The sequence below is a fragment of the Mus caroli genome, chromosome 7 (genome assembly GCF_900094665.2).
Source record: "Mus caroli chromosome 7, CAROLI_EIJ_v1.1, whole genome shotgun sequence".
NCBI lineage: Eukaryota > Metazoa > Chordata > Mammalia > Rodentia > Muridae > Mus > Mus caroli.
This window is the reverse complement of record NC_034576.1, coordinates 109,068,707-109,075,117: the sequence shown is the minus strand read 5'-3', so window position 1 is coordinate 109,075,117 and position 6,411 is coordinate 109,068,707. Positions and strand designations below refer to the sequence as shown.

The 6,411-nt window shown below is 40.6% G+C and overlaps 1 pseudogene; it reads right to left on the bottom strand.

Annotated features, from left to right (window-relative positions):
- Positions 1-560, bottom strand: part of LOC110298924 — a 947-nt pseudogene extending 387 nt beyond the window's left edge.
- Between the last annotated feature and the right edge of the window lie 5,851 nt (positions 561-6,411).

Sequence of the window (6,411 nt, the reverse complement as noted above, 5' to 3'; positions counted from 1 at the left end):
AGCTTCAGCAATGGAGGAATCTCACAGAACAGGTGTCTGATCTGCCGGGATTTACAGAAGGGATAATTCATAGTGTAGATGGTAAATCCTAGGGCTATCACTGATGCCAGGATCCAGATAGTACCAACTATGAACCAGCAGACACTTGGTCTCATGAAGATCATGTAATTTAGAGGATGACAAATGGCCACATACCTGTCATAGGCCATAAAGGCCAGAAGGAGGTCCTCTGCACTACCCAGTACCAGTTCTAGAAACATCTGAAGGGCACAANCTGCAAAGGAGATGGTGTTGTCTTTGAGCAGAAAATCCATGACAGCCTTTGGAGTGATAACTGATGTGAGGAGGAGGTCCATGAGAGACAGCTGTCCAAGTAGGAGATACATGGGCACGTGGAGCCAGGCATCCATAGTGATGACCAGGAGTAGCACTCTATTGCTGGTTAAAGCCAACATGTACAGGGCTGTGATTGTGGCACAGAGCAGTTCAGGAGAGCCACTGTCATCCAGAATCCCCACTAAGATGAAGCCATTGCCCATCGTTGAGTTCCTAAACTCCATTTTGAGTGATATGTTTAGCTGCCTAGAAACAGAAGAGTCAATTGAATTTTATTATTATAGAACTAGCTTTTATGTTAGCACTTTGATACTCCAGTAAAATGCTATTTTTATGTATAAATAACTTTACTTGCTAATATCTAAATTTGGCTTTTAATTATATCTTGATAAATGTTCTGAAGATGGGTATTGAAATTACTCCTAAAAATGAGGTGCTCAATTCTAGACTACAAGATTCTCAGAATGTAGAGCATATAGATGTCCCAGTACAGCCATTCACATGTACTAGAACAGAAATGCATAGGACGTAATAGTACAGCAGGACTCAAGGAAGCAGGACATCAGCACATGGAAGTACTAGTAAGGAGCACACAAGGGTACACTAGTACACCACTACACATAAATGTCATAGTAAAGCATTATATGTTCTTATTACTTAAGTGCTTAATAATGGCACCTTTGCAAAAACTGATGTACTGTTATTACAGTGTAAAGTGATGTATATTTGCAACAAACTAGGTGCATGCATTTGTGGGATCTGGACATGCCTTTATCAGTCCTAAAATAGAGTAATTGAAAGGACAATTGAACACAAAGCAGTAACAACTCTGATAATTTAGTTTAATTACTAAGGATCTGCTTTGGACTCCATTTGTTGTCATAAAATGCTCAGAGGCTACACACATTTTATTATGTGAGAGACAAATTCGCAGGTGATGAGAAGCCTAGGTGTCTGACCACCTCTGTTCCACTTCCACTGCATGGAGATTGAGGTTACTTAATACAAAGGAGGGAAGAAGTGACTTTTCAGTAGTACCCAATTGGTTTGTTTTGCTAATGTCAAGTGTCTGGGCTGTTTTATTCCTTTCTTTCATCTATAGATGTTTTCTGAAGATAGATGTCTGTGCAGACAGACAGCTAACAGTCTTTGGGTAGTATACTATGGATCCAGAGGTCCTCCAATTCTCATATCTGAGAATGAGTAGAAAGTTTCTGATTAACAGGCTTCATGGAAAAAAATCCTTTAGCTCCTTGTCAGTTATTCAATTGGTCTTAGGTCCAGATGCTCAGATTCCTTTATTGCTTCTTCCATCTGAAAGCAAAGATCATTGGTATATGAAAGAAGTAGAAACTGGAAGAGCTGACCAAGGGCCCCACCTAAACGTACCTGAGCATAGTAGTAAACGGAGGCTTTGTTGAGGAGCACACTATGTTTTTTGAGCTCGTGGCCTTCTTTCTTCTTTTTTCTTTTGCTGTCTTTCGAGGGACTAATCTCCCAGCTGAAATGGCCTCCCCTGGAAATGAAAATCTAAGAAAACATTAATGGGCATGTTTTCTAGCTTGTTTTTCTGAGCTCTTTGTCTCTGAATCAGCTCTGAGGAGACAGATTTCTCTCACCATTGAATGCAGGATCCATCAAGAGAACAAACAAGAAATAGAACCATTCTTTTATACAATGTCTACTTACGAATTAAAATTTTTTTCAGTGAGATATTCTAGTATTTATAGTAAATGATCCCTAAAATTATCTCCTTTTGGTATACTTCATGTACAGTCTAAATAGTTTGTACTGTTTTAGACAAATATTTTTTAATCATTTCATTTATTTACATTCCAGTCATTGCCCCTTCCTGGTATACCTGATTGTTTCTTATCCCATCACCCTTCCTTTTTGCCTATGAGAGGATGCTCCCCCTCCTCCAGCAGGTTTCCCTCTCCCGACTTACTTGGGGTGCATCTTCTCCCACTGAGGCCAGACCAGGCAGTGTTTTGCTATATAAGTGCTGAGGGTCTTGGACTAGCCTGTGTATGCTGCCTGGTTGGTGTCTCTGTCTCTGGAAGCTCCCAGGGGTCTGGGTTAGTTGAGGCTGCTAGTCTTATTACATGGTTGCCCTCCCCTTCACTTCCTTTAATCCATCCTCTAATTCCTCCATAAGGGTCCCAACTTTAGGCCAATGGTTGGGTGTAAGCATTTTCATCTGACTCAGTCAGATGCTGGTAGGGCCTCTGAGAGGACAGCCATGCTAGGCTCCTGTCTGTAAGCCCACAATAGTATCAGTAATAGTGTCAGGCCTTGGTGTCCCTCCATGAGATTGATCCCAAATTGAGCCAGTTATTGGACTGCTATTCCTTAAGTCTCTTCTACAGTTTTGTCCCTGTACTTCTTTGAGACAGAAACAATTTTGGGTCAGAAATTTTGACTGTGTATTGATAACCTCACCCCTCCACTTGGGGCCCTGTCTATTTACTGGAGGTGAACTCTTCTGGCTCCCTCTCTCCACTGTTGGGCATTTGACTATGGCCACCCTTATTGACTCCTGAAAGTCTCTCACCTCCTGGGTTTCTGGGACTTTCTAGAAGGTCCCCTTGACTCACACCCCCAGAAGCTGTATATTTCCATTCATTCTTCTGGTCCTCTGAGTGTCTCTCCCATCCTACACACACGTGATCCTGTTCTCCTGTTCACTGTCCCCTCTTCTCTCCCACCCAGGTCCCACCCTCCCTCTGCCTTCTATATTTATTTTGTTTCCTCTTCTAAGTGGAATTGCAACGTCCTCACTTGGGCTGCTGGTTAAACTTCTTGAAGTCTGTGGGTTATATCTTCGATATTCTGTACTCTTTGGCTAATATCCACTTGCGGGGAGTACATAACATGCATATACGTTTTAGTCTTGGTTACCTCACTCAGGATGATATTTTCTAGTTCCATCCATTTGCTTGCAATATTCATGATGTCCTCATCTTTAAGAGCTGAATAGTATTCCATTATGTAAATGAACCACATTTTCTGTATACATTCTTCAGTTGAGGGACACCTGGGTTGTTTCCAGTTTCTGGGTATTACAAATAAGGCTGCTAAAAACGTAATGGAGGAAGTGTCCTTGTGGTATCCTGGAGTATCTTTTGTCTATATGCCCAGGAGTGATATAAGCTGGGTCTTCAGGTATAGCTAAGTGAAAATTTCTGAGGAACCACCAGATTGATTTTGAGAGTGCTTGCACCAGTTTGCAATCCCACCAGCATTGGAATAACAATGTAGTAGGTAAAAATATTTTCAGTGTAACAAATAACTAAAATTACACAATTTACAGATGTACAAAATTACAGATATGGCTTTAAATGTGTTCTCAAGTAATAAATGAGACACTCCCAGAAGGTGAGAATTTGTTGCAAAAAGGAAAAACTTGCAAACACTATGTGAGTTTCTCTAAAACTGAGAGCAATTTGACTGATACTCACTTAAACATCATAATGGAGAAATGTTGATTCCATGCTGCGGCAGATCATCAGGCAAAAAGCCAATGCCACATCTAGAATTCTAGTATCCATGACCAAAAAATTCAAAACCAGAAAACAATGTTAGTTTTATAGTAATAAACTGACTAGTTGTTTAAGGGTATTTCTTCTATTGAACTTGTGTAGTAGTTTTTATTATTTATGTTATTTTTGTAATCAGCAAATAAACAGAGACCACTTAATTTTCTTAAATTTTAAAATAAAAAGTGATCAACTCTCAAGCATCACTTCTTAGCATTTACTTGTGTAATGAGTGCTTACCAGGAGACTGAGGAAGGAGAGTGAGGAGGGAACAGGGTAAGAGGTAGGGAACAGCCTGATTTACACCAATGTTAGCTGTGGTAAGTGCTGCCTGAGCAGCTGAGTTCTGTGGTCACCAACTAAATAGTCATGTGTCCATGTGAATATGTGCATGGCAAAGTAGAAAGGACAAAAGACTTGAATCAGATTTGGAAGGTACAAATATGTTAAGAGTTGGAAGAAGGAAGACCTTATATTAGTATTCCCTTGATTAGCTCCTGCAGCTGAGGACAGCCAGTACACACAAGAACCACAGTGGGTGTTGGAGAATGGAACTCTCACAGATAGAGGCTCCACAGTGGTTCATTGTTTCTTGGTGAGTTCTCACCACCATGTATTAGGTCTTTGAACTCCTAGGCAAGAAAATGTGGGCTTGAACAAGACCTTAGACTGAATAGTGTATGTAATGGGTAATGTGTGCTGACATGCCAAGCCAGGGGATTAGCACTGAAAGATTCAATAAGATCAATTTTCTGCCTTCTGGTTCCCATCACTGCCCAGGAATGGATCCTGTGCTCCAGCTCTCCCCATCCCAATCACACCCAGAGACAGCTTGACTCCCATGAGTTCTAACACATCCAGGCACACATGTGAGGCCTCAACCTCCACCCCAATACTTGGTCTAACTGGGATCTACCCAGTCAGAGTTACACTTCCTTACAGTTTGGACCTATACCTGGGAACAGATCCTATACTCCATTCCCCACTCTCTATCCTGTTCACACAGAGAGAGAAAGACCCCAAAGAGGTACAACACAGTCAGGCTCACAGATCAGGCTCTCTAGATGCCCTCCCATACCCAAAGACAGCCTGACCTAAGGACCCAACATTGCCACACTCACAGTAGGGACAGGCTCTAGTAAGAGACAGCAAGGCCAGACAACCCAGAGATAACCAGATGGTAACCAGCCAGGGCAAAATCATAAGCAAGAGAAACAAATGCTACTTGGCATTATCAAAACCCAGTTTTCCCACCACAGCAAGCACTGGATACCCCAACATACCTGAAAAATCAAGATTCTTATCTAAAATTCCATCTCATAAAGAAGACAAAGGACTTCAAGAAGGGAGGGCATACATAACTCCCTTTAAAAAATACAAAAGAATACGGGTAAACAGGTAGAAGCCCTTAAAGAAGAAACATAATTCATTTAAAGAAATATAGGAAAACACAACCAAATAGGTGAAGGAATTGAATAAAACCATCAAGAATCTAAAAATGGGCATAGAAACAATAAAAAAAATAACAAAGGAAGACAAACCTAGAGATAGGAAACCTAGGAAAGAGATCAATAGTCATAGATGCAAGCATCACAAATAGAATACAAGAGATAGAAGAGAGAATCTAGATTATAGAAGACACCCAAGAGTGTTCCTTTCTCCACATCCTCACCAGCATCTTCTGTCAACTGAGTTTTTGATTATAGCCATTCTGACTGGCGTAAAGTGGAATCTCAGGGTTGTTTTGATTTGCATTTCCCTGATGATTAAGGATGTTGAACATTTTTTTAGGTGCTCCTCAGACATTTTGGTATTCCTCAATTGAGAATTCTTTGTTTAACTCTGTACCCCATTTAAAAAAATAAGATCATTTGGTTCTATGGAGTCTACCTTCTTGAGTTCTTTGTATATATTGAATATTAGCCCTCTATCAGATTTAGGATTGGTAAAAATCTTTCCCCAATCTGTTGGTGACCTTTTTGTCTTATTGACAGTATTTCTTGCCTTACAGAAGCTTTGCAATTTTATGAGGTCCCATTTCTCGATTCTTGATTTACAGCACAAGTCATTGGTTTTCTGTCCAGGAAAATTTCCCCTGTGCCCATATCTTCAAGGCTCTTCCTCCCCCTTTTCTCCTCTATAAGTTTCAGTGTCTCTGGTTTTATGTGGAGGTCCTTGATCCACTTAGACTTGACCTTTGTACAAGGAGATACGAATGGATCAATTCTCGTTCTTCTACATGCTAACTGCCAGTTTGAGCCAGCACCATAATTTAAAAATGCTTTTTTTCCACTGGATGGTTTTTAGCTCCTTTGTCAAAGATCAAGTGACCATAGGTGTGTGGGTTCATTTCTGTGTCTTCAGTTCTATTCCATTGAACTACCTGTCTGTCATTGTACCAGTACCATGCAGTTGCTCTGTAGTACAGCTTGAGGGCATGGATGGTGATTCTGGTAGAGGTTCTTTTATTGTTGAGAATAATTTTTGGTATCCTAGGGTTTTTTGTCATTCCAGATGAACTTGCAAATTGTCCTTT